This window comes from Lolium perenne, chromosome 6 (assembly GCF_019359855.2).
Source record: "Lolium perenne isolate Kyuss_39 chromosome 6, Kyuss_2.0, whole genome shotgun sequence".
Lineage (NCBI taxonomy): Eukaryota > Viridiplantae > Streptophyta > Magnoliopsida > Poales > Poaceae > Lolium > Lolium perenne.
In genome coordinates this window covers 20,882,141-20,903,871 of record NC_067249.2, presented here as the reverse complement: position 1 = coordinate 20,903,871, position 21,731 = coordinate 20,882,141, and the positions used below count along the sequence as shown (strand labels likewise).

At 42.3% G+C, this 21,731-nt stretch overlaps 1 long non-coding RNA gene across 1 annotated transcript; it reads right to left on the bottom strand.

Moving 5' to 3' along the window:
• Positions 1-16,271: 16,271 nt before the first annotated feature.
• On the bottom strand, positions 16,272-18,256 carry LOC127309773 (uncharacterized). The gene is made up of 4 exons (XR_011747766.1): positions 17,923-18,256; positions 17,013-17,830; positions 16,537-16,920; positions 16,272-16,457 (listed from the first exon to the last, which is right to left on the bottom strand). It is a non-coding gene; the product is annotated as an uncharacterized lncRNA (long non-coding RNA).
• Between the last annotated feature and the right edge of the window lie 3,475 nt (positions 18,257-21,731).

Below are 21,731 nucleotides of genomic sequence, written 5' to 3'. Positions count from 1 at the left end.
TGCATGTTTTTGTAAACATTTCTTCAAAAGGTTGCTTTTATTCTGAAGAACTATGTCCGTCAGCCTTCACCGGGTGTCTAGAACTTCATGGAGTTCCTTTCCAGCGACGTTTGCAGTTCCAAACCCGGAACAGGGAGTGACAAGCCACAATTTGATACACTCTGCAGATGTGTGTTACTTTACCCATAAGAGATCTTATCTTTGTTACCAGTCGGGCGATCTTTCCCGTCCACACTTCCTTGGTGTGAGGCCACGTATAAGGTCCTAGCCAATCATTGCATTTTTCCGCGACCCCGCACACCCACCCATGTTGTAGTTCCGATCTTGGGTCCTCGTCGGTCTGATCCAACCTCGACTAATACCCTCAACGGTCAACATACCCCCTTAGGTATAATCCGACCTCGGTACCTTCGCCGGTCTTCTACAACCTATCATAGACCACAATACCTAAGGACGTGAGAACTTTAGGGTTCCCCATCACTCCGGTTGTTCCCAGAAGGACACAACTGCTACGGTAAAGTGCGTCCATTGATGTGCGAAAGGATGAAATACAACTGACTACTCCGTCCCACTCCAGATTTTATGGTTAACACAGGTATTAAGGCGCAAGAAGCATTGGACGACATATGTTGTTAATCATAGATGAATATAAACCCATTGAAATGGAACCTCCACCATACTCATATCATGGTTCCATTGCCCACCACATAGTCATATTCATAATTGTGAAAGTAATACTTCGCTTTTAATGCAGGAGTGATAATTAAGTATAGTACTTTGCAAGTAATTTGGTAAAAATACTCAAAATGACATGAGCAAGCGATGAACTTGCCTTTCTTGACTGCAAGATTATGCAGTCAAGGACTTCGATACGGAATAACTCCAAATTCTGAAATGGCATGATCGTCTGGTAAGGACAATTTTTAAAAGATTGGAAAATATGATATAATGCATAAGTATGAGATGAAATCGCTCTAAGCATAACCTAACCCCGATTATTTAGGATTAGTGAGTTGGAATTATTGGTTTAGGGTGTGTTGTACTTTTAGAGATGGTTCACAAACAAGTTCTTATTAGGGTTTTGGTTAACTTGGTATCATAAACAAGTAGCGTAATACATAAGATAATCATAATAATAATGATGGCACAAAATGAATAGTAGATGTTATATTCTTAACATGTAAACAACACTTGTTAGTGTTAGCACTATAGGACTTGGTTAATGATTACTTGTTATACCTTTCAAAAGAATAACTAGAAAATGTTACTTAATAAAGAACAAGTATAATAATTTAGGGTTGTGGAGTCTTATGGTTTACTATGGGTTCCAAATTAGTTTCCTAAGTAAGTATTAGATGGATCACAATAAAGTTGGATTCATCAGCATCGAGAGCTTGTATGGTTTTAGTTAAGCATAAGCACATAAGGTTGCTACTTTAGGTTTGATTATAATGGTGTTATACTAATTAGTGATGATTAAAGGTGATGCCATGAATTAACATGTTAGAGTTTTCTTATATTTCATACTACTACATCACTTAGAGTTCATTAGAAGGATCACATGAAATGAACAACTTTGCTTGTATTTGGAACTAGTGTTGTTTTAGTAAATCATGAGCATATTAAGCAATTAATTATACCTGGTTACTATCATGGTTGGTTATATCTTACTGGTGATAGATAGCTATGGTCTATAGGTCCTATTAGGCAGGGTTGATGACTACTCTTTATTTACTTCAAAGAATTACTTTTGAAGAACATATTACTTAAGTAATAAAAAGTATTTCAATTAAGGTTTATGGTTTCCAGGGTTTGCTCTTGGATTCACTAAATAAGGAATAGCTGGTTCCTAAACAAGATGGTTCATAATTCTTTAGTATTTGCAGGGTTCAGTTGGGGTATGGGTATGTGATGCAAAATATTGGACATGGTTGCTATTAGAGTTCATCACAATGGTGTGATACTAAATATGGATAATTATGGATGATGGCCTTGGTAATAGGAACTAGGTTGATTCTACTTGATCATCTATGTTTTATGAATACATGAAATAGAAACTTATTAGTAATTAGGACATGTACTTAGTTACTAATTAGGTACCTATAATGAATGTTAAGGTAGTAGGATTACATTTCATGGTTCCTAGGGTTTTAACTTTCACATGAAATTGTGGAGCTAGGGTTCCTAATAGAATTAGGATTTTAGAGTTTCACATGAAATTATGAAGTTATAATTTTATTCATAATGGAACTAGGGTTTCCTATTTTTCATATGGTTCTTAAGTTAATAACTTGATGATAAAGTTGAAGTTATTAATAACTTTGAATTCAAAATAATAATGGACTTAACATTTTATTATTTTTAGAGGATTAATAATCAAGATAAATATTATTCAGGGTTTAAATCCCTCTAATAAGGATTTAATAAGGTAATGATAAAATAAAATTAGTTTTAATTTTTTCTTTATTTACTTAATGGTTTTTATTTATTTTTAATTTTTTTACTAATTATTGAGTTTTATTGAATTCGGGATAAAAGAAAAGGCTTAAATAATAAAGGTTAAACAATTAAGTTTTTTATTTTAATAAAAATCCATATTATATTTTTATTGGATAGATTTTATTTTTATGAACATTTTGGTATCTTATTTACATTTTTCTGAGTTGAAATGAATTTTATATAGTTTGGAAAAGTTTCAGTAATTTTTCTGGATTTTGAATTAAATACAACAACAACAACAACAAAGACTTTATTCCCAAACAAGTTGGGATAGGCTAGACGTGAAACCCATAAGATCTCATAACCAACTCATGGTTTTGGCACATGGATAGCAAGCTTCCACACGGCTCTTTCCATGGATAGTTCTTTGGTGATACTCCTGTCTTTCAGATCTCTCTTTACGGACTCCTCCCATGTCAACTTTGGTCTACCCCGTCCTCTCTTGACATTATCAGCACGCTTTAGCCGTCCACTATGCACTGGAGCTTTTGGAGGCCTGCGCTGAATATGGCCAAACCATCTTAGACGATGTTCGACAAGCTTCTCTGCAATCGGTGCTACCCCAACTCTATCTCGTATATCATCATTATGGACTCGGTCCTTCCTCGCGTGGCCACACATCCATCTCAACATGCGCATCTCCACCACACCTAACTGTTGAAAATGCCACCTTTTAGTCACCCAACACTCAACGCCATACAACATTGCGGGCCGAACCGCCGTCCTATAGAACATGCCTTTTAGCTTTTGTGGCACTCTCTTATCACAAAGAATGCCACAAGCTTGGCGCCACTTCATCCATCCGGCTTTGATCCGGTGGTTCACATCTTCATCAATATCCCCATCCTTGTGCAGGATTGACCCCAAGTATCGAAAGGTGTCCTTCTGAGGCACCACCTGCCCATCTAGGCTAACCTCCTCCTCCTCGTGCCTAGTAGTACTAAAACCGCACATCTTGTACTCGGTTTTAGTTCTACTAAGTCTAAAACCTTTTGATTCCAAGGTTTTTCCTCCATAGTTCTAACTTCCTATTGACCCCCGTTCGACTATCATCGATTAGGACCACATCATCCGCAAAGAGCGTACACCATGGGATATATCCTTGTATATCCCTTGTGACCTCATCCATCACCAAATCAAATAGATAAGGGCTCAAAGCTGACCCCTGATGTAGTCCTATTTTAATCGGGAAGTCATCGGTATCGCCATCTCTTGTTCGAACACTTGTCACAACATTATTGTACATGTCCTTGATGAGGGTAATGTACTTTGCTGTGACTTTGTGTTTCTCCAAGGCCCACCACATGACATGTCGTGGTATCTTATCGTAGGCCTTCTCCAAGTCAATGAACACCATATGAAGGTTCTTCTTTTGCTCCTTGTATCTCTCCATGAGTTGTCGTACCAAGAAGATGGCTTCCATGGTCGAGCTCCCAGGCATGAAACTAAACTGATTTTTGGTCACGCTTGTCATTCGTCTTAAGCGGTGCTCAATGAATCTCTCCCATAGCTTCATTGTATGGCTCATAAGTTTAATTCCACGGTAGTTAGTACAACTATGAACATCCCCTTTGCGTCTCCATTCTTCTCGCATCTTGTTTGCCCAAAAATGGAGTTGAAGAGCTTAGTTAGCCATACTATCGCTATGTCTCCGAGGCTTCTCCACACCTCAATGGGGATACAATCAGGGCGCGTTGCCTTGCCTCCCTTCATCCTTCTCAACGCCTCCTTGACCTCGGACTCCTGGATTCGCCGCACAAAACGCCTACTGGTCTCATCAAAGGAGTTGTCCAGTTCAATGGTAGAGCTCTCAGTCTCTCCATTGATGATCCCGTCGAAGTACTCCCGCCATCTATGCTTAATCTCCTTGTTCTTCACCAGGAGCTGGTCTACTCCGTCCTTGATGCATTTGACTTGGTCAACATCCCTCGTCTTCCTCTCTTGGATCTTGGTCATCCTAAAGATGTCCTTTTCGCCTTCCTTCGTGCCTAACCACTGGTAGAGGTCCTCATACGCCTGACCCCTTGCTTCACTCACAGCTCGCTTTGCGGCCTTTTTTGCCATCTTGTACTTCTCCATGTTGTCTACACTCCTATCCAGGTACAGGTGTCTGAAACAATCCTTCTTCTCCTTAATAGCCTTCTGGACATCAGTGTTCCACCACTAGATATCCCTAACTTCGCTTCTACTTCCCCTGGACACTCCAAACTCCTCTGAGGCCACCTTACGAATACAGGTCGCCATCTTCATCCACATATTGTCTGCATCACCTCCTTCCTCCCAAGGGCCCTCCTTAATGACCCTCTCCTTGAACGTCTGAGCTACCTCCCCCTTGAGCTTCCACCACTTCGTTCTAGCAAATTTCGCACGCTTATCCCACTGGACACGAAGTCGAAAGCGGAAGTCAGCCACCACAAGCTTATGCTGATGGACAACACTCTCTCCAGGTATCACCTTACAATCTAGGCACGCACTCCTGTCTTCTCTCCTTGAGAGGATGAAGTCAATCTGGCTACTGTGGTGGCCACTACTATAAGTCATTAGATATGATTCTCTCTTTTTAAAGAGGGTGTTAGCTATGATCATGCCGTACGCTAAAGCAAAGCTTAGGACATCTTCCCCTTCTTGATTCTTGATGTCATAGCCAAAGCCCCCATGCACCCCTTCTAAACCTATGTTAGATGTACCCACGTGGCCATTAAGGTCTCCTCCTATGAAGAGCTTTTCGCCACTGGGTACACCCCTAATCAAGTCCTCTAGACCTTCCCGGAACTCCCTCTTGGTGTTCTCATTGTGGCCTATTTGCGGGGCATAAGCGCTAATAACATTGAGAACTAAGTCCCCAACTACCAGCTTGACCAGGATAATCCGGTCCCCACATCTCTTGCCATCTACCACTCCAGATTTGAGGCTCTTGTTGATCAAGATGCCTACTCCATTTCTGTTTGGAGCCGTTCCCGTATACCACAGCTTGAAGATGGTATCCTCTACTTCCTTCGCCTTCTGTCCCCTCCACTTGGTCTCCTAGACGCAAAGGATATCAACACCTCTCCTCACCGCTGTATCAACTAGCTCCCGAAGCTTACCTGTCAGGGACCCTACGTTCCAGCTACCTAAGCGAAACCTCCTAGGCTCGGCTAGCTTCCTTACCCTTCGCACTCGGCGAGTCAAATGTGAAGACCCTTGCTCATTTTCCACTACACCCGAGCGCCGATGTAGCGCGCCACTAAGGATGAGACTACCCGATCCTTGCTCACTTGCCACCGTATCCTGATCAAGATACGGCGCGCCGCCTAGGGGGTGACGACCCGGCCCTTGCCCATTTGACACCACACCTGGGTTCCGATATGGTGCGTCGCTAAGAGGGTTACGCCCCAACGAATATCTTTTGGGTTTCATCTCCATAAGAGTGGCTAGGTTTTTTATGTTGGCTCGCCAAGCCTATCATAACCCTCCTCCTTTACCCGGGCTTGGGACCGGCTATGTTGGGACAACAATAGGCGGAGTTTGGATTTTGAATTAAATAAGAAATACTAAACCTACCAGGACAAAACCTACCCACATCTATTGACAAGTGGGCCATTGTCCACGTCAGATGCCACGTTGGTGAGGACCAAGTCAAAATCGATGACATGTCGAGAACGTGGTGGCCGGCGGGACAGTCGCCGACGTTGCCAGCGTTCCCGGGCACGCGAGGATGTGCGACTGGTTCCGTTCGAACCAACACGTAAGGATGAAGTAGATGTTGGCGACGCCGCTCGGGAATGGTCGCCGGAATCTCGCCGGTGACCATGAACGGCGGTGGGTTCCGACGAGCAACGGTGACATAGGCATCCCCAATGGGCCTGCCGAAGATGGTACCCGGGGTTTACTGAAGGCCCACGACCCGAAGGTTATGAAGCCCGGAAGCTGATGGGATTCGTAGCATAGAAAACAAAAAAATTCCTACCGCAAGAACGAATAACAAGCCAAGATCCAATCTAGAAGATGGTAGCAACAAGAAGATCATGAGACTAACCCTCGAAGATTTCCAAAGCCTACGAGATTAGATCTCGTTGTTGCTGTAGTCGATCACTTGCCGCTTTCAAAAGCGCGTAGAAGATCTTGACGGTGCCACAGTCGGGCAGCACCTCCGTACTCGGTCACACGTTCGGTATTGATGACGACGTCCTTCTCCCCGTTCCAGCGGGCAGAGGATGTAGTAGATCCTCCTCGGAATCCCGCTAGCACGACGGCGTGGTGGCGGTGGTGGTGGAGATCTCCGGTAGGGCTTCGCCGTAGCCGTGCAAGAGGGAGGAGGAGGAAGTGGATGCTAGGGTTTGGGGAGAGGGGGCAAGGGCTGCGACTGGTGCACCTCTTGAGGCTCCCCTTGCCCTCCTTTTATAGGTGGAAAAGGTCCTTGGGTCGTCCAAGACCTGCCCCCAAAGTTTGGGAGAGTTCCGGTAGGTTTCTGTCAGCCGAAACCTACTAGAACTAGGACTCTTTTGCCAAATCCGAATCTGCCTTAGGAGAAACTTCTTAACCCTTAAGGAAAACATGGATACACCTATTATGGAACCCTCCGGACTTCCTTAGACAGCCCGGGTCGTCCCGGACACTTCCGGAACCTTCCACAATATTCCGGACTATTCCGGTGCTTCCAAAACCTTCTAGAAGCTCCGGTCAAAACATCGGATTTTTTCCGAACCCCGGAAAATGACTTCCCATATATGAATCTTATTCTCCGGACCATTCCGAACCTCCTCGTGATGTCTTGGATCCCATCCGAGACTCCAAACAACATTCGAGCTCCATTCCATATTCCATATCTACTTAAAACTACATCAAACCTTAAGTGTGTCACCCTACGGTTCGAGAACTATGCGGACATGATCGAGACTCTTCTCCGATCAATAACTAATAGCGGGACCTGGAGATCCATAATAGCTCCCACATATTCAACGATGACTTCGTGATCGAAAGAACCATTTACATACGATACCGATTCCTTTTGTCACGCGATATTTTACTTGTCCGAGGTTCGATCATCGGTATCACGATACCTTGTTCAACCTCGTCACCGACAAGTACTCTTTACTCGTACCGTGGCATATCATCTCTTGTGAACCATTCACATGCTTGCAAGCTAATCAGACGACATTCCACCGAGAGGGCCCAGAGTATATCTATCCGTCATCGGGATGGACAAATCCCACTCTTGATCCATATGCCTCAACTCACACCTTCCGAATACTTAATCCCATCTTTATAACCACCCATTTACGCAGTGGCGTTTGATGTAACCAAAGTACCCTTCCGGTATAAGTGATTTACATGATCTCATGGTCGAAGGACTAGGTAACTATGTATCAGAAGCTAATAGCAAGTTGAACTTAATGACGTGATCTTATGCTACGCTTATTTGGGTGTGTGTCCATTATATCATTCATCTAATGACATAACCTTGTTATTAATAACATCCAATGTTCATGATCACGAAACCATGATCATCTATTAATCAACAAGCTAGTTATACAAGAGGCTTACTAGGGACTCCTTGTTGTTTACATAACACACATGTATCAATGTTTCGGTTAATACAATTATAGCATGGTATGCAAAAATTTATCATAAACACAAAGATATATTATAATAACCATTTTATTATTGCCTCTTGAGCATATCTCCAACAGTCTCCCACTTGCACTAGAGTCAATAATCTAGTTTACATTTGTAAAGATATAACACCCTGGCCTTCTGATGCTTTATCATGTTTTGCTCACTGGAGAGGTTTTAGTCAACGGATCTGACACGCTCAGAAACGTATGTATTTTGCAATTCATTTGCGTCCCAACGCATCACTCATTTTCCAAATGAGTCGGCATTAGTCGTATATGTTCGGTCTTCTGGTGGAACCTTAATTCCGCGGTCTGAAATATGTCACTAATATTGTCACACACAATATATCTTCAAAGTTCTGACACTATCGGAACTACACCAAGTTCTCAAAGAACTCCTCGACTTAAACATCCTCAGTCATTGTCAAAACAATGACATACTCTGCCTTCGTTTGTAGAATCCGTCAAAATATTTAGACATCTTCTAAATCTAGCATTGTGCTACCTTTTAAACAACACTTAGCCTAATTGAGATTTGAAATTCATTTTTATATGTGACCAAACTAATATCGGTGCAACACTTTACAACGATTTGTTTGTCATTACCCCATACAAACTATATATATATATCCTTGGTTCTTCTAAAGTACTCAAGGATATTCTTACTGTCGTCCAATGATCATCACATGAATCATTCTGGTACATGCTCATAACACTTTAGAGCACAGGACATCTGATTGTGTACATATTATTCGTGATCTATAATCACTCATGTGTTTTTACTCATTGAGTGTCAAATACACTCAAGTCTTGTTAAACCTTCACATGGAAAAGAACACCTTCTTAATATTTTTATATTGAACTACTTCAATATTCATTCTATGTACTTTCACTTAAACTTATTATGTGTTTCAATCTATCTTCATAGATCTTGACACTAAATATGTTTCAGTCCATATTCTTTCATTGAAGTTAATTCTCAATGAAACCTTTTATTCACATCAAGTATATAATTACATCATTTATAATCAACGATATGTCATATACATAAAGTATTATAAATATGTCTCAACGCTCCCACTTAATTTCTTGCAAATTCAAGCATCTTCATCGTTTCTGATGAAATCAAAAACTCTTTGACTATTTCATCCGGTGAAGATTCCAACTCCGCGATACTCACTTCATCCAATTGAAGTTTGTATACTTATCTAGTATTTCACGGACTAGCAAAACTCTTTGGTTTGTATCTAGTATACATCCTTCATACATACTTCTGGTAAGGAATGTATTTCTGCCATCCTACTATCATATCTCATAAAAGAAATATGTAGCGATTACTAAAATAATCCACATAGACTACAAGCATTGCTATGGAAGATCTAATCTTATCGTAGTCAACTCTTTGAACTTTGTCGTAAACAACTTTTCGACAAGTCGAGCTTCTTCAAGGATATTCCATCCAAGTCCATCAATTTTATAGATCAATTCACTTTCAAAAAGTATTCACCTATCTTGGACTTCATGGCGCATAGCCATTTTAACGGAGTCAGGGCCCATGATAACATCTTTGTATGTAGTTGGTTTATCATTGTTCAAAATCAATCCTTTGTCCACAAATCATTTATTTGATCACAAAGTAAACCATACCTACAAGGTTCAATACGTACTTCGATCTCCATGGCTAAAACACTTTGTAGTCATGGGAGCCATGATTGTCGTGGCCGCTTCCGGAACCATTTCCGATGCTGCGCTACTCTGATCATTATGCTCAGGTTCATAAACCTTATCAAGTACTATTGTCCTCCCACTCAAATACTTCGCTAGAAAACAATCTCTTGGGAATAAGCAAGTAACATTAACAAACACTTTTGTCTTTTACTTCATAGTGGAAAGAATTCCCAATTCTGGGATAACAACAAAGACATTCATCCGGTTTTGGTTGTAAACTTATTTACTTATACCAAAATTTAAGAAATGACTATTAGGGTTTATACCCATGCCATAACTTGTATGGTGTCATTTCAACGGATCATGATGATGCTCTATTCAGTGTAAAAGCGGTAGTCTCTAAAGCATAATCCACAAAAATATAATGGCGTCATTTTATTTTATTTCATCATTAATCCAACAAGGTTTGGATACGTCTCTTGGATACTACATCATCACTATGATACTCCAAGAAACGTGAGTTGTAGAACAATTTCATAACTCTCTTAGATGTTCGCTAAAACTCGTAATTCAAATATTTCCACCATGATCCAATCATAGATATTTGACTTTTCTATTACGATGATTTCCACTTCATGCTGAAATTTATTTGAATCCATTCAAATGTTTCAAACTTCTTCCTTGTCGAATATATCCACATATATATACTCAATTCATTGTTGGAAGTTTTCATGAAGTAGAAGAATCTCCCGCACACAACTATGCCCAGTGAACCACATACATCATCATGTATGTTTCCACTAAGTTAGTTGCCCATTCAACTCTTGGCCTATGAACGGTATTTCAGTCATTCTCTTTAGAAAAGATTTGCAAGCGCCATACGATTCAAAAATCGAATGACTCCAAAAATCCATTTGCATGGAGTTCCTTCATGCGTTCCTTTCTAATATGACCTAAATGGCGGTTCCACAGATAAGTGGAATTAAAATCATTTGCCTTATGGCATTTTAGCGTCAGTGTTATGCATGTGTGTTTCACCATAAAGATTTATAATAACTTATCCATCGTACATGGAATACTGTCAAAATTTGAACAACTCATTGTTTTCATTTGACCAGAACAAAACAATTATGAAGTTCTTTATTATAAATCTGAAGGGCTAGATAGAATGCCAACGACGAACATAATAACACTTTATTTTTGTTCCGGACGTGCATTCCTATCATATTCCTTGTCAGTCACTTAGGCCATTGTATTCTTGTATTGCGTTGTTTTGTATGACACTTCATACCAACCAATATGGTATAAATACCCAAGAATTTCATTGTGTGACCAAACTAGGAATACATTCATAACATGTATATCATCTATATACACCCAAGCTAGACTTTCTAGTCTTTTCTTTCTTTCTGCCAATAATCTTTTGTAGTTTCTCTTTTAGCTTTCCTCATTCTTAGAAAAACACTTCAAGATCAATAACTTCTTGGTTTGTTGGTCAAATACCAATAACCTTGAGGTTCTTACTTTGAAGTTGATCATCATATGACAAGCGTTCCGGATTTCACTATTAGTAACCTTTTAATGTGATGAACAATTTCACTCATAATTTTTATCCATCAAATCATGACGACTTTCCGATACCATGTATGTACATGCTAGGCTTGTAAAGTTTAACCTTAGTATTCGCATGTGCAAATCTGGCTTGCACCCGTTGTATGCACACGTAGAATCTATAACACCTGATCATCACGTGATGCTTCGAAACGACGAGTCTTAGCAACGGTGCATACTAAGGACGATCACTTCATGGATATGCGAATATCGTTAGTGACCAACTAGTTGGAGGATTGAGACGCCTGGCGTCTTCAACCTTCATACATTGTCATAAAACTTATGAGTTTATGTAGTCTCACCAAATTATATTCTATCACCTTGCAATAAGGTCTTAGATATCACATATATCTCATACCTTGCTTATTTCTGAAAACAAAATTTTCAGCTCCTTACTTTTCAAACATATTTGAACTTCAAGTTTCACGGAGACAAGATGATTCTAGGTACTAATTGAAACCATTGTTCTTTGAATCAGCAATGTGAGGTTTACTAAAAGTTTGCAATAGGACTTAATCATTTCTTGATTCTTTAACAATACGGTACCAGTCCGTAAAGTTTCTTGTCAGACTTAACAGTATTTCTATCTCAATTACAAGACTTGCGCATGGTAGATAACAGATGCCAATTCTAAAAATTTAATTCAAAATACTATTCAGACTATGTTCATGATAATTAGTTCATGTTTTAATCTAATTACTAATGAACTCCCACTTAATACAACATCCTTCATAGTTGTTTAGTGGTACACGATCCATATCCACTACACCAAGACCGATCATCACGTGAGATGATGTACCTTCAATGGTGAACATCAACAAGTTGATCATATCATCCATATGACTCGTGTTCAACCTTTCGGTTTCCTGTGTTCCGAGGCCATGTATGTACATGCTAGGCTCGTCAAGCAAACCCAAGTATTTCCGCGTGTGCAACATGGCTTACACCCGTCGTATGTGAACGTAGAATCTATCACATCCGATCATCACGAGATGCTTCAAAACGACGAACTGTAGCAACGGTGCATACGAGGGGAGAACACTTTATTATCTTGATATTAAAGTGAGGGATCATCTTATAATGCTACCGTCGCGATCTAAGCAAAATAAGATGCATAAAGGATTAACATCACATGCAATTCATATGTGATATGATATGACCCTTTAGTCTTTGCTCCTTTGATCTTCATCTCCAAATCACGGACATGATCTCCATCATCAACGGGCATGATCTCCATCATCGTCGGTGTAGCGTCAAGGTCCATGGCACCGTCTTCATGGTTGTTTACCACATGTAGCAACTATTACAACTACTTTGAAATAATACTACTACATGAAATATAAAGACAACCATAAGGCTCCTGCCGGTTGCCACAATACAATAATGATCATCTCATACATATTCATCATCACATCATGGCCATATCACATCACCAAACCCTGCAAAAACAAGTTAGACGCCTCTAATTTGGTTTGCATATTTTACGTGGTTTAGGGTTTTCGAGTAAGATCCAATCTACCTACGAACATGAACCACAACGGTGATACTAGTGTTGTCAATAGAAAGAGTAGATTGAATCTTCACTATGGTGAGAGAGACAGACACCCGCAAAGCCACTTATGCAATACAAGTTGCATGTCGAGCGTGGAGCAAGTCTCATGAACGCGGTCATGTAAAGTTAGCCCAGGCCGCTTCATCCCACCATCCCGCATGATGCAAAGTATTCTAACTAAAAACAACAAAAGCATCAACGCCCATAAAACCATTGTGTTCTACTCGTGCAACCAATCTATGCATAGACACAGCTCTGATACCACTGGTGGGATTCGTAGCATAGAAAACAAAAAATTTCCTACCGCAAGAACGAATAACAAGCCAAGATCCAATCTAGAAGATGGTAGCAACAAGAAGATCATGAGACTAACCCTCGAAGATTTCCAAAGCCTACGAGATTAGATCTCGTTTTTGCTGTAGTCGATCACTTGCCGCTTTCAAAAGCGCGTAGAAGATCTTGACGGTGCCACAGTCGGGCAACACCTCCGTACTCGGTCACACGTTCGGTGTTGATGACGATGTCCTTCTCCCCGTTCCAGCGGGCAGAGGATGTAGTAGATCCTCCTCGGAATCCCGCTAGCACGACGGCGTGGTGGCGGTGGTGGTGGAGATCTCCGGTAGGGCTTCGCCGTAGCCGTGCAAGAGGGAGGAGGAGGAAGTGGAGGCTAGGGTTTGGGGAGAGGGGGCAAGGGCTGCGACTGGTGCACCTCTTGGGGCTCCCCTTGCCCTCCTTTTATAGGTGGAAAAGGTCCTTGGGTCGTCCAAGACCTGCCCCCAAAGTTTGGGAGAGTTTCGGTAGGTTTCTGTCAGCCGAAACCTACTAGAACTAGGACACTTTTGCCAAATCCGAATCTGCCTTAGGAGAAACTTCTTAACCCTTAAGGAAAACATGGATACACCTATTATGGAACCCTCCGGACTTCCTTAGACAGCCCGGGTCGTCCCGGACACTTCCGGAACCTTCCACAATATTCCGGACTATTCCGGTGCTTCCAAAACCTTCTAGAAGCTCCGGTCAAAACATCGGATTTTTTCCGAACCCCGGAAAATGACTTCCCATATATGAATCTTATTCTCCGGACCATTCCAAACCTCCTCGTGATGTCTTGGATCCCATCCGAGACTCCAAACAACATTCGAGCTCCATTCCATATTCCATATCTACTTAAAACGACATCAAACCTTAAGTGTGTCACCCTACGGTTCGAGAACTATGCGGACATGATCGAGACTCTTCTCCGATCAATAACTAATAGCGGGACCTGGAGATCCATAATAGCTCCGACATATTCAACGATGACTTCATGATCGAAAGAACCATTTACATACGATACCGATTCCTTTTGTCACGCGATATTTTACTTGTCCGAGGTTCGATCATCGGTATCACGATACCTTGTTCAACCTCGTCACCGACAAGTACTCTTTACTCGTACCATGGCATATCATCTCTTGTGAACCATTCACATGCTTCCAAGCTAATCAGACGACATTCCACCGAGAGGGCCCAGAGTATATCTATCCGTCATCGGGATGGACAAATCCCACTCTTGATCCATATGCCTCAACTCACACTTTCCGAATACTTAATCCCATCTTTATAACCACCCATTTATGCAGTGGCATTTGATGTAACCAAAGTACCCTTCTGGTATAAGTGATTTACATGATCTCATGGTCGAAGGACTAGGTAACTATGTATCAGAAGCTAATAGCAAGTTGAACTTAATGACGTGATCTTATGCTACGCTTATTTGGGTGTGTGTCCATTATATCATTCATCTAATGACATAACCTTGTTATTAATAACATCCAATGTTCATGATCACGAAACCATGATCATCTATTAATCAACAAGCTAGTTATACAAGAGGCTTACTAGGGACTCCTTGTTGTTTACATAACACACATGTATCAATGTTTCGGTTAATACAATTATAGCATGGTATGCAAACATTTATCATAAACACAAAGATATATTATACTCCCTCCGTCCAGGATAACTAGGCCTCTAGTGGAAATCTATTTGTCCAGAAACTCCACCTCCAAAAGGCATGTTAGAATTAATTGCTCCTAAATCACTGGGCCTAATTATGGCTAATCTCCTCCACCACCGCACGGTTTCCTCTCTCTATCCCTTAATTCTGTCCCGAGACGTTTCTTTCTGTGTGAACAGCTTGCTTCAATCTCTCCGTGTGAACAGCTTGTGCATGCATGGTCGTGTGAAAATCTTCTCCACCGCACCTTCCTCCCTCCCTCTCCCTTAATTCTCCTATTACTCCGCATGGGCAAGTGGGAATACGTTTCTGTTTTTTGCTCCGCATGGGCTTCCACATGCAAGTCTGAACATGATTGCATGCAAGTGTAAACATGAGTGCATGCGAGGCCTCCTCTCCCTCTGTTTTTTCGGCTCCCTTTTCAGCTGTTTGCATTCACAAGTGTACATAGCTGGGTATAAAACCCCACACAATGGAGTCCATGTGACACACAAACCGTGGAGGTTCCTGCCATGGAGGAGGTGCAAGGCGTGCTCAAGGATCCTGGCGTGGAGGTGGTGCAAGAGAAAGATGGCGTCCATGGCGAGGTGGATGGCGTACACGGCGAGGTGGAGATTGTCGATGATGATGTGGAGGTCACACAAGGCCAGGTGCAAGAACTAGAGGATGAATTTGAGAGGGTTCATACAAATATCCAAGATCTTTTTCAGAGAGTGGATCGTGCAACCAATGTCGGAGCTACAGAGGCAAGGATTTCAGCTACTCCAAGGTACATCCGCACTACTAACTTCGCGCAAGATGTGGATTCATCCGGCTTCATCAGAACCTACTCCAACCCTACCTCAACTTGCGAGGTGTGCATTCATCCGGCTTTGTGCCTCAAGTGTGGCGTTAGCGGTGAGCCTTCCATATTCCTTTGCTTAGGATGTAGGCTCCCGGTACCAACAGATTTGCATTCTTGCGAGTCTTGCGGAAATCCTTGCCTCTGTGACAATTTTTGGTGCAAAGATTGTGCGACTACGGTGGCGATAAACAAAGAAGGGGTATGCATAAGGTGCCGTCGCAGCCCATCTATCTATCTCGAGAACAAAAAGAAAGTGCACGATGTGCCGGATAGTCAAGTTTAGATTCGCCGGACGATGAAAATATAGTGAGTTGTAATGGTTTTATATGCTTCAAGTTTATGTAAGAAAGTGAGTACGAATATGGTTTTATATGATTTTATTATGAGCTTATCTTGGTTCTATAGAGATGCATATATTGTCAAGATGCATACTAAAATCTAAACATTGACTTGTACGACAATGGGAGTAATAAAATCTAAACATTGGCTTGTACGACAATAGGATTAGCTTAGTTCGCGTGAAGCCACGCAAGTGCATCTTCTATAAGCTGCTTCTCTATTTTCAATCGGATTGGCAACTTTCCTTGTCTCTCAAGAACTTGCTTCTTCAAGTGAGGTACATCATAATGGATTGATCCCTTCTTCTTTATAATCTCCCTCATGCATGCTTGGTGGCTCAAGAAAATCCTAGTACAACATGATTCAAACATGTCAATGTCACCTTAATAAAAAACGTATGTGTAGAAAATTGTGTACTGCCACATACCTATTGAGCTTTTGATGTGGATATTCCGCTAACGATTGATTAACTTTATGCACTATTTCTACGAGAGTTTTTGGTATTTTCTTTTGAAACATAGATTGAATAGAAGCAAACCAACCAAGATCCAAAATATTGCAGTCCGGTGAGTTAGGAGGTTGATAAACCATCCGAATGTCCCAACCTCCACGTGCAGCCTCACTAACAAATATTGGATCATCGGGCTGAATATGAGTTCTAGCATTGTATTGTTGAATGTAGATCGGTTTGTGCCTGTCACTAGCCGGCCACTTTGCCTTGATCGCAGGAAGAATGAATTTAACAAGGTACTCTCTACTTTTGGCCTTGTCAACTTCAGTGCACGGCTTGAGCTCCCAATCTCCCCTCTTCCTGTTAGAAAAAATAGAATGTCCCTTTAGTGCAAGCCAAACATAAACATGAATAAGCTACAGTACTCCTTTTGTGTTGTAAAATGCACATACCTATTAGCACTTCTCTTTTGTGCTTGAACCCATTCAACATACGCCCAAACGCCTATCTTCCCATCAAAAGTGCAATTACCTTCCGCATCATATCTTGGTCTAGCAATTACAGAAACAAACATTATTTTCTCGATATAATTCTTGTTCTTTGTCGCTCTTTTTGGGGCTTCCTCCCTTTTGCTTAAATATACATTTTCATTCCTCCTAATTCTGTAGAACCACTTCTCATCATAATGTGCAACATTGAATCCACCCTTCATTGTGGGTTCATCATCAAACAAAGTACAAGGCTCAACTTGATGGAGAGCATACAACAAACGTTGCTTCTCGTTTTCTTCTCCCAACATGGGCTTCACATCGCTTGTGACTCTTCTTATTTCCTTCTCTTTTAACCTGCACAAACGTATGAATGAACTAAGTATTTTGTAACTGACAAGTATATGTGGTGCGTTCAGAAATTGTGTACTACCTTAGGAAAACAGTAGACTTTGGCATGTTCATAGCTTCTGCAAGTTGATGTATAGTGGTGCGTTCGGTTGCTGGGATAGCTTCCATTGCTTCTATGTCCAATATGTTCTTCTTTCTACCAACCTTCCCGATCTTTCCACACTTGACACTATTTATGCCACCTCCATTTATTCCCTGCCTCCAAATTCTTGTGACTACCCTTCGTGGACACTTAGCCAAGATTGCAACTTCAGCCGTCACGCCACGTTTCATTTTTCTGGAGGTTCCATTACGTTGCTGGATCCATTGGTAAATTTGTCGTTTTTCTTCCGTGCTGTAAAACTTTCTTGTACGCTTATTTGCTAGATCATCTACACACATAAAACAGAACAAAAAAGTAGTGCAAGTTAGAAAAATCTCTGCCGCGGCAGAAAAAATACACAATCCTATGCCGTAGGCTTACTCAAATCTATGATCTTGCGAGGATTTGCTTGAACCGGTGTTTGGCTTGGAGGGTACTCATCTGCGTTCTCGAAGTTAGGGTTGTACCCAACTCCATGGTACCCTTGAGGCAATGCACTATCACTAGCTGGTTCATCTACAAACAGAAACATAAGATTAAAACAGTACATACACCTCTGAAATATACGATTACTTTGACAACAATAAAATGTAGGAAACATACTCAAATTGATCCCTGTGTCCCGGCCAGAACCTTGTTCAATATTTTCTGCTTGGGGTGTTGTACGTATATCTACATGTACATGAACTTGATGTTAACAGTACATACACCTCTCAACAAATTACTACCAGAATCATATAAAACAGAAGTCATCTAAACATAAATCATCGAAAACAGAAATCATCTAAACAGAAATCATCGAAAACAGAAATCATCTAAACAGAACTCATCTAAAACAGAACTAATCTAAAACAGAAATCATCTAAACAGAATTCATCTAAAACAGAACTCATCTAAACAGATTTCATCTAAAACAGAACTAATCTAAAACAAAAATCATCTAAACAGAATTCATCTAAAACAGACTCATCTAAACAGATTTCATCTAAAACAAAATTCATCTAAAACAGAAATCATGTAAACAGAATTCATCTAAAACAGAACTCATCTAAAACAGAATCATCTAAAACAGAAATCATCTAAAATAGAACTCATCTAAAATAGAATCATGTAAAACAGAAATCATGTAAAACAGAATCATGTAAAACAGAACTCGATGCATCAAGTACCTCTAGTGTTGAAGAAGCTCGAGTGCATGTCGACGAAAAACCCCCTCCGAAGCTCAGCGGAGGGTCCACGGCGACAGGAACGATGTTGTTTGCCCTTCTTTCTTGACGGCGACGTCGACATGGTCCGCGCGTCCCTGTTCGGCTCGCATTGCCTTCTCCACCGCCGCTGCCGCTCCCTTGTCCACCGCCGCTGCCGCTCGCTTGTCCACCACCGCTGCCGCTCGCTTCCCCCACGGAAGGAAAAGAGAATGGACTGCCGCTGCCGCCGATGAGAGAAGAACCGTGCGGACGCATCAGGCCGACGCGCGGCGCAGGGTTCGATGGTGGAGGGCCTGTAGGGCGCACGGGCCTCTCCAGCCATGAGCCATTGATGAACGGCGCCGCTGATCAAAGACCAGTCAAGCCAAGCGTTCGAGTTTTCCGCCGCGACGAGCTCTCTGGTTCTTCTTCGTCCATTGGAAAGGGGAGAGGGAGCGAGATGGGAGGAGGTGATAAGATGCAGAAGAGAGGAGGCGAGGAGATGCCGTATATAATAGCGCTCGATTTGGAGATCAAAACAAAAATTGCCGCCATGATTTTGGGCAGATTGAGCGCGGGATCGGGAAGGAAAGCTTCGCCCTCGACGGGGAAGGAAACTATCGCTCGCGGGGAAGGAAGGAGCGAATAAAAATCGAAACTGCCCAATCCTGCGACGTAAAAATAGCGCCAGAATTTTCGCTACTCGCGCGGATCTCTTTTGGTTTTTTTTGCTCCATCGATGCGACGTTTTGCATGGCCGAAATTATGGGCTTTTATTGCCAAATTATCGAAACTGCATTTTACTGGTGGAATCGGCAGTTTTGGGCTCCAGGAAACAACGCCAATAAGCTGCTGCCTTGGTTGCGATGATTTTCGTAGGAGGCCTAGTTATCCTGGACGGAGGGAGTAATAACCATTTTATTATTGCCTCTTGGGCATATCTCCAACAGAAGCCCAGTCAGGAGATAGTTTGGAAAGAGAGAGTTGTATTAGTAATATCGACTTGTAACTATTATGGGACAAACTCAGATAGTCTCCCGGACTTTGTAACTTGTACATCACGAAACCCTCGGCTCCGCCTCCTATATAAAGGGGACTCGAGGGACAAAGAAAGCATCGATTTCATTGTCAACACAACCCTAGTTTTCATAGTCGTCCAGTACTTTTCCGGCTGAACCTTCGAGATCTACTTGCCCTTTACTTACCTAAAAACCCTAGTCTACAATCTGTAGGCATTGACAAGTCGATACCTTGTCAATTGGCGCTGTCTGTGGGAACTGAAGGCGACAAGGATCCGATCTCGATGGCACGCTCAACATCATTGACGTCTTCGGTAGCAAGCAACGCAATGGACAAAGGTAAACAGATCGAAACTGATCTCGTTGATTTTGTTCCTCACCCGCCCTCCCATGTGGATTCATATGCGTATCTGGAGGAGCCTATGGAGATGACGTTCGGGAGGTTCCACTTCTGCGTCGGAAAAGAGGGATCGCATCGTCTCGAGGCTCCAGTTTCGTCATGATCGTCGGCGGTTTATTCCGATTTTTCGGAATCATCGTCATCATTCAAGATCGACGCCGAGGAAATCTCGTCGCCGCACTTTGCCAAGTCGGCAACGAGCGAAGAACTCGTCAAGATCTTCGGCGGCATGTCCTTCGAGTCATCTGCGGACTGCAATATAAGCAGCGACTCAGACAGTACCGACAGCTACAACTTCATCGATAGATCCACTTCTGTTCGGGAGGTCTTCACCGATCTATACGACGGTGTCACCAACCCCAGCAAAGATAAAGCCTCAAAATATCATCAAGTTTATGTAGTTGGGGAGCCAAGTCGCCCACAGGAGGAGACATCAGAGGCTTTCGATCCTGTGGGAAACCCATATGTCGATCCCGCTAATCTCACGCGAGGTCTGGGCACCAAATATGTCGGCCCTGCGGAACGGCAGATGGTGCAACTTCCACAAGCAGCTTGGGACAGAGCCGCGAAAGCTATGGACGGTACAGAGTCGATGACTACAACCGCTACGGTTGATGAATTGCAAGCTTACCAATATAGACTCGCCCGTGCTGGACGAGAACTTGAAAAGCAAATAGCTGAGCTTAATAGGAGGAAAGCCGCAGCTTCTGCGTCAAGCCGAAGAAGGGCAGAGCTTAGCCAACATTCAGGATCTTCGGGGTCCAATCATGGAGCAGCCCGTAATAGGGGAAGGTCCAGACTGCAGAACATACCCGAAGCCGAGAGGGAAAACTTGATCCAGAATCTCGGCATGTCCTTTATGTCAATAGATACAAGGGGGAACATTATTCCCAAAACACCGGAAGCTGGGTACATGGCGACTCAGGCCTTCATACCGGCAAACAGACCACCTCATGGAGATCCGAGGGAAGCATTGTATAACATGGCCATGGCAGGAGTTGGAGTCATGGGAATGGCGTTCGCAAACATAGGCACACCTCCTGAAGGTGCTCCAAGGCAAAATAGTCCACGACCAACAGTGGTAGTGCAGGACCCACCAAGAACAAGCGCAGCAAGAAATACATCGACACATGCACGAGTTGATAAGGCACGACAAGAAAGGAGAGAACGTCGGCAGTCACCAGAAGTCGACGAAGAGGAGATGTGCGGGCTCCCCTGTTTTACTCGAAGAGTTCGCAAAATGCGAGTCCCATCTGGTTTCAAGTTACCTGATAATTACAAGAAGTTCGATGGCCTGCAAGATCCAGAGGATTGGCAAGTCGATTATCTGGAAACAGTGAAATTGACGGGAGGAACTAAAGCAACTGCCATGCAAAGCATCCAAGTGCACTTAAGTGGAGCAACACGATCATGGATTAAAAAGTTACCACCTGGATCCATCGATAGCTGGGAAACGTTCGAGGACATGTTCGTGAAAAATTTCTTGTCTACCTGCAAGAAACCTGCATCAATAGAACAGTTGCGAGCCTGTAGACAAAAGTATGATGAATCAATGAGGACGTACATCCAGAGGTGGAACATCAT